Genomic DNA, 10770 nt, shown 5'->3' with positions numbered 1-10770 from the left:
AATATTTTAAAAATATAAAACGACGATATTTAAGACTATATAATAATCATGTATAAATTTTGGAAATCATTTTTGCGTCAAATTGACTTTTGTTAACTTTTGCATATTAGTCTCGAGCATTAGGATTGTGGTACACTATGACCTTACTTATTATTAGACAAATATTGACCATCATATAAATATATATAATTAATTTAGGTTCGTGAATCCAAGGCCAACCTTACACTTGTTCAATGATGTTATATGTATTTTTACTACAAAATACAGCATGGTGAGTTTCATTTGCCTTTTTTACCCTTTATATTTTTGGGCTGAGAATACATGCGTAATTTTTATAAATGATTTACAAAATAGACACAAGTACGTGAAACTACATTCTATGGTTGAATTATCGAAATCGAATATGCCCCTTTTTATTAAGTCTGGTAATCTAAGAATTAGGGAACAGACACCCTAATTGACGTGAATCCTAAAGATAGATCTATCGGGCCCAACAAGCCCCATCCAAAGTACCGGATGCTTTAGTACTTCGAAATTTATATCATGTCCGAAGGAGGATCCCGGAATGATGGGGATATTCTTATATGCATATTGTGAATGTCGGTTACCAGGTGTTCAATCCATATGAATGATAATTTTTGTCTCTATGCATGGGACGTATGTTTATGAGAAATGGAAATATGAAATCTTGTGGTCTATTTAAATGATGAAAATGAAATGATTACTATAAACTAATGAACTCACCAATCTTTTGGTTGACACTTTAAAGCATGTTTATTCTCAGGTTTGAAAGAAATCTTCCACTGTGCATTAGCTCATTTTAAGGATATTACTTGGAGTCATTCATGACATATTTCAAAAGACGTTACATTCGAGTCATTGAAGTTCATTAGAGATTATTATTAAGTAAACGACAGATTAAGTCATTTATAGTTTGGATATTATGAAATGGTATGCATATCTGTCAACCTTCGATGTAAATGAAAGTTTATATTTTAAAAACGAATGCAATGTTTATAAAATGTATCATATAGAGGTCAAGTACCTCGCGATGTAACCAACTATTGTGATTCGTTTATAATCGATGCGGACTTCGTCCGGATGGATTAGGATCGGGCGTTTCAGTTGGTATCAGAGCGGTGGTCTTAGCGAACCAGGTCTGCATTAGTGTGTCTAACTGATAAGTCGTTAGGATGCATTAGTGAGTCTGGACTTCGACCGTGTCGGCATGCCAAAAGTTTTGCTTATCATTTTTAGTCAGAAATCATCTACTTACCATCCTTAGAAAATTACCTGATTATTATTCTTAAGTCAAGACACGTCTTGCTGCATTGATTGCATGAATAGTATATAGATAAAAATTCATATCTTAGCATATCTGCTAAATCATATCTTATCGTATCTGTTACTTTAAACTTTGCCTGACATATCCCGCAAAGTCCTCCGTAATCTACGAAATCTTTTGATCGATATATATATATATATATATATATATATATATATATATATATATATATATATATATATATATATATATATTCTATGTAATTAGAATACCATCCGTTTACCAAAATCATTTCATATCGAAAAAAAAAATCCTTTATCCAATCGTACGAAATGGAATTCGTCATCAGTTCAAGTCACTCAGATTCCGAAATGGAATCCCATTCAAGCTCCGAAAGCAGTGTGACCGGAAAAGATCAACCAATCAGTCATCACCTATTCTGGATGAATTGGAGATGGGTTCGTAGCCTCCTCAATCATTGGAGACAAGAAGAAGGTGATCCCTTCCATCCACCACATTGTCCCCTTGACGAAGAACCTGAAGCACTTACCGGCGAACCTGTCCGAAACACCATTTTCTCGCTCATTTCCAGAGTATCTCGTCACGATTATATATTACACCAAATTCTAGATTATATTTATCCGCTCGTCCGAACTACCGATCACCCCGGTGTAATAGAAGAAGTCAACGAACTTCGTGCTCGGGTAGTGGCTTTGGAGAATATGGTGCAGGGATTACAAACACCAGCAGCAGCATCAGCAGCATAACCAGTACCACCATCATCAATGCTTACAGTACCATTACCACCTCCAACCACAACCGCGTCGTAAACCTCAACTTCACAATCTGTCCCACGAGCATCAACGTCATACGCACCATAGATACCAAGGAGTACCAACAACAATAACTGACGAAGTATTAATTCATAACTTCATTGGAGAAACATTCCGCGGCGATTATGTAATCTCTAAAGTCTTAGAGATTATCTAATCTAGCCCTAACCATAAATCAGTTAAGCGAACCAAAATGATAGAAGGAAGAGTAGAAACCCTGACAAAAATGGTGTGTGATTAACAAGCTAAACTTGCTTTACCAGCAGCATCAACAGTGCCGTCAGCGTTACCAGCATCGTCAGTACAGTCAACATTCGAATCAACAACACCGATAACATCACAAACTCCGTCAGTTCAAGAATCACTGTGGACATCATTACGAATCAATAACGTGTATATTGTATCAACGAGTTATGAAGAATTAACTCATTCCCTCTGAAGAAATTATATGTATATTATATATATATATATATATATATATATATATATATATATATATATATATATATATATATATATATATATATGTATATATATATATATATATATATATATATATATATATATATATATATGTATATATATATATATATATATATATATATATATATATATATATATTGAAATAAATCTTTCCGTGCTAAGCTATTGTGTGTGAATCTTAACTACTCGGTTAATTCATATTACAAATATGCAATAATGTACGTCCTTCGACTTCAACTTAACCAGCGTTAACTACACAATTCAACAAATTCCAATTCATAATAAATCAAGTATATATTTGATTTTACACTTTCATCATTGATGTACCCGAAACTTTTCAGATAACGTCATTCGTACTTTGCAAAATTCACAAGAATTCCACGAACCGAACATCATACATCAACAAATAACGAAGTATTGATTCATAATTTCAATGTCATTAAAGAAATACTGCGTAAAAGTTATGTACTTTTTAAAGCCTTTAGGGATTATTCAATTCTAGTTTCAACCGTAAATCAAATGAGTTTAATTTAACATTAACTCATTAAATCTATGTTACATCTGAAGAAAATATACATATATATATTTTCATAAAGACTGTAATAAAATTCTTTTGTACAAAATATTAATTGTGAAAATTTTTTTAACGGGTAGGTAATACCCGAGAGATATATAAATTCACAATTAATATGTTACATTCTTCGAATCTGATTCAGCAAATCATCCATTATTGTGACGATCGCTCCAAATCCATATGGACAATACGTCATTCATTGATTTCATTGCGAGGTATTTGACCTCTATATGATACGTTTTATAAACATTGCATTCTTTTGAAAAGGCACACCATAAATGAATATTTAAATCAAAAGTTTTCGACATCTGATGATTTCTACATATAGACAATCACCGTAAATAATAGTTTACAATAGTACTTCCGTTGACAATGCAATCAAAATAAGATACATGGTGATGATTTGGTGAATGCAACGTTTCCTTGAAAAGTATGTCATGTAAGACTCCATGCACATAGCTTGTCTAACATATAAGCAACAGCGGAAGACTTCTAGTAAACCTGAGAATAAACATGCTAACAAGTGTCAACACAAAGGTTGGTGAGTTCATAGTTTTATTGTTTCGTATAATCTGTATGTAAAGGTGAATCACAAGATTTTAGTTGTTTCATCCAGAAATGTTTATCAATAGATTATATAAAAATGGATCACAAGATTTCAGTTGTTTCATCCAGAAACGTTTATCAATAGATTCTACATAACAGAGCACCCTGGTAACTAAACTTTAACGTTATAATGATAAATACCCCATTCGTTTTAATACACGTAAACCAACGTGTCCTAAACTCAAATAACACACGTCCGTTAAAAGGCTAGCGCTCTAGCTCGGACGGGGATGTCAAGCCCTATGGATCCATATACTATTATTCGCGTCCACCAGTCCACATCCTATGTACTGGCAGTTACTAGTTACCAAAGCTAAGGGATTTTCGGTTTAAACTCAGTGTAGAATTAAGTATGTACTTGTATCCATTGCGTTTAAAATAAATTGCATGTATTCTCAGCCCAAAAATGTATATTGCAAAAGCAATTAAAAAGGGAGCAAATGAAACTCACGCATATAAATATTGTATATCGGTTAACAAAGCATTTGCATGTATTCTCAGCCCAAAAATGTAGAGAGTAAAAGGGATCTTATGAAACTCACCTTAGCAGCATATAAAGTCGTTCACCAAAATGTGATCGAAACTCGGATTACCAAATAACCGTAGATCTCAACGTATCAGTATTGAGATTCAATATTGTAGAAAAGTACGTAGACGTAACGGAGATGATAAACACTAGGTTTGATTCATAAATATACCCCCCGAACATTACCCATAACCTCCTTGGCAATAACCCATAATTTCCTTAGCTCTAGCTTGCTTGTAAATTTATTTTAAAAGTGACACGCTCATAACCTCGTCGTAGTATTTTATGTATAATACTAATAATATTACTAATAATAATTAGATTAATAATAATATTAATCTTAATAATAATAATAATAATAATAATTATAATAATAATAATAATAATATTAAATAAAATAAATAAATATCTACGGAGTAATTAAAATAAGATCAGAAACAGAAATGATCGGGTATTTATAGTTGTGGCCTGTCCCTGGTGTCCATGCGATCGCATGGCTGGGAAGGCTATATCCCATGCGATCGCATGGGCCGGCTGTCCAGCACACAATCCTTTTGTTTTCTTGCTTGTCGACATATTTAAATATTAATATAATATATATAATTTATATAATTAATTATATATTATATTAAATTCATGTGCATAGTTGATTTGTAATTTTTGTCCCAAAAAGTCATACGTCGTTACTCGACTTATGTCCCGGTTCCAGTTTCTCAAACGCATTTTCGTACGCTTAGAAAACTAGCACTTTACGTTTCGTGAATCGTACCTTTGTCAAAATATAGTCTTAAATCATCCATAAACTATACCACTCGAGGTATAACTTATACATTTGAGTGTTTTGGTCATTTACTTCTATAAATCATCGTATCGCTATTTGTTAATATATATATATATATATATATATATATATATATATATATATATATATATATATATATATATTCATTTTGAAATAGTGTTTTACTGTAGCAAATAGTGATTTTCAAAAATACTGTAGCATTTTGGGTACTGTAGCAATTTGAAAATACTGTAGCAAATTAGTGTTTTACTGGTTCATCTTAAATGCTTTAGTTAACATATCTAAATATCAATCAAATCAATAAACGAATGTTACTATCGTTTACTAAATAACTTGAAATTATATATAAGTATATATCTTTATACATAAATCAGTTTTTAAATACACATTGGAAGTTATTTATAATTAATTTTAATAATAAATATTTCAACTTATCATATATATTCAAATAGATATTTAAACCAATAAGTTTAATGTACGATATCAAACAATTAATACATTGTTACTTTTTCAAGTTATAGTATATATGTATCTATTTACATATAATTGTTCGTGAATCGTCGAATACAACCGAAGGGTATTTAAATATATAAAAGTAGTTCAAAAAATTTTGAGATTCAGTTTACAGACTTTGCTTATCGTGTCGAAAATGTTAATCATACAAAGATTAAGTTTAAATTTGATCAGAAATTTCCGGGTCATCACAATTATACTCCCTACTTTCACAACAATATACATTCTTTTATAGAAATCAAAACAACCATACTCATTCAAAATTTAATTTCATATTCTGATTTTGAAATCTCAAAATTCAACTTGAGATATGACCAAAATCATCACTCTTAGATCCTTACATCTTTCACAAGCTATATTTTGACTTCAAAACTGTGTTAGAACATCAAATGTATGTTAACGATTACAATCTATGTTCAAACCCTTCGAAAATTTCTGAAGACACTTCGAATGATGAGCAATCGAGATGATGATCCAACCACATGTTACCCACAGTTATGTACCTGAAAAACTCTTGAAACCAAAGTAAAAGTTTAAACAACGTATCCGCGTCAGATTCTTTGGCATTTATTAGCAAAAATAACTTTGCGACTCCTATTCAAAGTAGCCAGTTTTGTCACAGCTCCAGCAAGTCAACCTAGATTTTTCAGTCAGACTAACCTTATTATAACCTTGAGATATACACCATCGTTACTAGGGAACCTTTTACATTCCACCACATTATTAGCAGATGTACCAACAACTTCATTACCCTTTGACTTTAGCCTCTCCAAAAAGTCATTATAATTATTCATTGAAACCCCATCATTTACTCATTCACATCTTGTAATGAGAATTGCCATACGAATCATTGGGAATTAGCAATCAGTATTTTGAAATCTCGCAGAATGTCTACGCCAACAGTTATATGTGTATATATAACGTCTATCTTCTGGACTTATTTTGAATGTGAAGTTTCTGAAAAACACTCCGAACTACGAATTGGTTCTCCGAAAATGGAAAAAAAAATGTTGATGAAGCAGCAAAAACTATAAACGACTTTAAACGGTAAAAGCTGGATGATAATGATGAAGTGTGCTGGCAAAGCGCAGAAAAAGAGAAGTTTTGGAACTGGAAAACGGATTGAGCAAAGTAGGAAGGAGGCTGTGGATAAATTACAAAGACTGAACCTGACTTCAAAGGATCCAAATGATTCAGTACCTGCTGAAGTCATTAACGAATACCTTGCTCCTGACTCTAAACCCCTGCAGATAATATTCTTCATCATCCTCTGATATTAGAAATTCTAAAATATCATCATATCTTTCATTATAAATATCCTCCATATTTCTGAAGATATTTTCTTAATTTTTCTTATTTGAAATCATTTACCTCTTCGCGCTATCTGTATTACATCATAAAAGAAACTATTTTAGTTTCTAAATTCTGAAACATTCAAGTTTAAAATAGGAATATTTTGAAGTAGTGTTGGGAACTGAAGCATGAATTAGTATAATATAATGACACTTGATTAACGCCATTATATTACAGTAAGTTATGTTGAGTTTCTAAATGGAACGTGACGATTCACAGACCATACCGTCATCACGTGCCATGCTACACGGCTCTTGTATTCTATTTAATCTCTAAACATATCAAGAAAATTTTTCTTGATGATTCGGTCTTTTCCAGGGTATTCTGGTAATTTACCAAATCAAAATTTTGCCATTACCATTTCTTTCTTAGAACGTTAACTATGTTCATTCCGAAATCCATAGGTGTGAATTCCGGACCATTACAAGAGATGCTTAGTCGCAAGAAGAGGAAACGAAAGAATAAAACTCCAAAATAGAAATTGGAGTATAAATCGCAGCAAATAGAAGAGAGCATTAACTGTGGATGACAATGATTATAGAAGACAGAAGCAGGGACTTCAAAATATAAGGGAAGATATAAAACCCAACAACCACCCAAAAACTACAAACCGTGCATATCAATATGTATTGCAACGTAAAGACACGGGAAAATTAACAACACTATAACCCCAAGATAATAGTAGAAGTAAATAAAATCCTCCGGTGGTAGATGAAAGAGAAGGATGACAGATGTAAAAATTAAGAGTATATCAAGGATCAAAATAGGATGGAGCATATTGATAAATACTTTAAGGTATGAATTGAGGAAGAAAGAATAGAAGATGTGAGTTATAAGGAAATGGAGAGGGTGGATTTATAGACAGAGCAATCGAAGCAGATTATCGCGTATAACTAAAGAGGATCCTAATCTCCTTAATTACCGACGTATCAAATCTTATTATGAAGATCTTTTTCTAAATTCCTTAAATTCCGGAAATCAATCTTGACTACGCCACCGGTTAAGTCAAACCTGCATTTATTCATTTTCACTTTTAAATGATAGCTTCATTCGTGCTCTTCGCAAAAACAAATTGTTTTATCCATATTACACAATAATGATAAAACTCTTTTTATCAACTCAAATTTGCCATGAAAACTGATGTCGTAGGGGGTATATACAAAATAGTATTATTTTTAGTGCTGAAATACTATTAAATACGATACAATTTTACACAAGATATTTATTTATTTATAGAATGGATATACTTAAACCTTGCTACAACACTTATAGGCAGTGTACCTAATCGTACAGTAGTGTAGTTTTTAGTAAGTCCGGTTCGTTCCACAGGGAAATCTTTAAACAAAGCGTAACGCTATATTAGTTTACTTTTATAAAAATACAAACATATATATAAGTAATATTATTATTATAAAGGGGGGTTTTTACCATTTAATGACCGGTTTGTCGATTTTAAGACTTTAGTCGCAGTAAAAACCTAATGTAAAATATTAAATAAATAAAAGACTTAAATTAAAACTTAAAGTAAATAACGATAATGAAATTGCGAATAATAAAAGTGCGATAAAATAAACTTGCGATAATTAAAAAGTACGATAATTAAAAATGCGATTAAATAACAATAAATAAAAATGCGATAATTAGAAGTGCAATTAAATATAAAATAAAGGAAATTAAATATGAAATAAAAGAATTATGCTTATTTAAACTTTCGTAATCATGATGTTTGACGTGTTGATTTTAGTTTTATGCCCATGGGTTAATTGTCCTTTGTCCTGGATTATTTAATATGTCCGTCTGGTTTTTGTCCATAACTGAAAGGACCCGTTCATATACATTATAAACGATTCACAATAGTTGATTACATCGCGAGGTATTTGACCTCTATATGATACATATTACAAACATTGCATTCGTTTTTAAAACACAAACTTTCTTTACATCGAAAATTGACAGGCATGCATACCATTTCATAATATCCACTATCCAATTATAAATTAACTTAATAGTAATCTTTGATGAACTCAATGACTCGAATGCAACGTTCTTCGAAATATGCCATGAAATACTCCAACTAATATCTTTAAAACAAGCAAATGCACAGCGGAAGATTTCTTTTATACCTGAGAATAAACATGCTTTAAAGTGTCAACCAAAAGGTTGGTGAGTTCATTAGTTTATCATAATCATTCATTTCCATCATTTTAATAGACCACAAGAATTTCATTTCCAGTTCTCATAAATATACGTCCCATGCATAGAGACAAAAATAATCATTCATATGGATTGAACACCTGGTAACCGACATTAACAATATGCATATAAGAATATCCCCATCATTCCGGGATCCTCCTTCGGACATGATATCTATTTCGAAGTACTAAAGCATCCGGTACTTTGGATGGGGCTTGTTGGGCCCAATAGATCTATCTTTAGGATTCGCGTCAATTAGGGTGTCTGTTCCCTAATTCTTAGATTACCAGACTTAATAAAAAGGGGCATATTCGATTTCGATAATTCAACCATAGAATGTAGTTTCACGTACTTGTGTCTATTTTGTAAATCATTTATAAAAATTGCGCATGTATTCTCAGCCCAAAAATATAAAGGGTAAAAAGGCAAATGAAACTCACCATACTGTATTTTGTAGTAAAAATACATATAACATCATTGAACAAGTGTAGGGTTGGCCTCGGATTCACGAACCTATAATAATTATATATATTTTTATGTGTTTGTCAAATTTGTCTAATAAATTAGGCCAAGTTATAGTGTACCACAATCCTAATGCTCGAGTCTAATATGCAAAGGTCGATAAAAGTTAGTTTGACTCAAAATGATTTCAAAAATTTATTACATAATTTAAATATCGTTTTATATATTTTTAAAAGATTTAATAGAGTAAATAATATATTATTTTTTAATAAATAAAATTTTACATTAAAATATACTTTTATATATCTTAAGTAATAAAATTTATACAGTTCATTCAATATCATAAAAATATTGTGATGTATTCTATTAAGGTAGTTATATAATTTGTATCACATATTTATTTGATAAAATAATATCTATACGTAAACGTTGTATTATTTTGTAATAATAGTTATTATTATTAATAAAATATTACTATTTAAATTTACTAAGATAATATGATAAAATAATAATTTTGATTAGGATAACCTTAATATTTACGATACTTTTTAATAATAATAGTAATGATAAAAATAATAAAAATGACAATTTTATCTAATTTAATATCTTTCAATATTTTAATTTCATCATGATACTCATACCTATTCCTTCTTAATCGATTCATTTAATAGTTTTTAAATCGTCTGTTATATCGCGTTCATAATAATAATAATAATAATAATAATAATGATAATAATAATAATAATAATTAGATAAAACTATAACGACGATAACGACGATAATAATACTCATTTTTTAATAATAATACAAAAATTCAATTGAATATAACTTCTAATCCATCCGTCAAAACCATTTGGTATCTAAAGGAAAAGTTCATAATTTTTCGCTAGCTTTCCAAGGACATGCATATCTTATATCTTATCTCATCCCTAGTATAACAACCTTTAAGATTCAACATAACTTATCTAAGGGCAATATCAAATATACAAGCATGCCTAATTCTATTTTCTCGAGCACTAGTCAGGGATACACTATTAGTATGTAAAAAATTTAATTAGGAGTACTCACGTAACAATATTGAGGTTCAATACTGTAGGAAAGGTACGTAGACGAAACGGAGATGACAAACACTAGATTGAC

The sequence above is a fragment of the Rutidosis leptorrhynchoides genome, chromosome 5 (assembly GCF_046630445.1).
Source record: "Rutidosis leptorrhynchoides isolate AG116_Rl617_1_P2 chromosome 5, CSIRO_AGI_Rlap_v1, whole genome shotgun sequence".
In the NCBI taxonomy this organism is placed as follows: Eukaryota; Viridiplantae; Streptophyta; class Magnoliopsida; order Asterales; family Asteraceae; genus Rutidosis; species Rutidosis leptorrhynchoides.
This window is presented reverse-complemented; position numbering follows the sequence as displayed.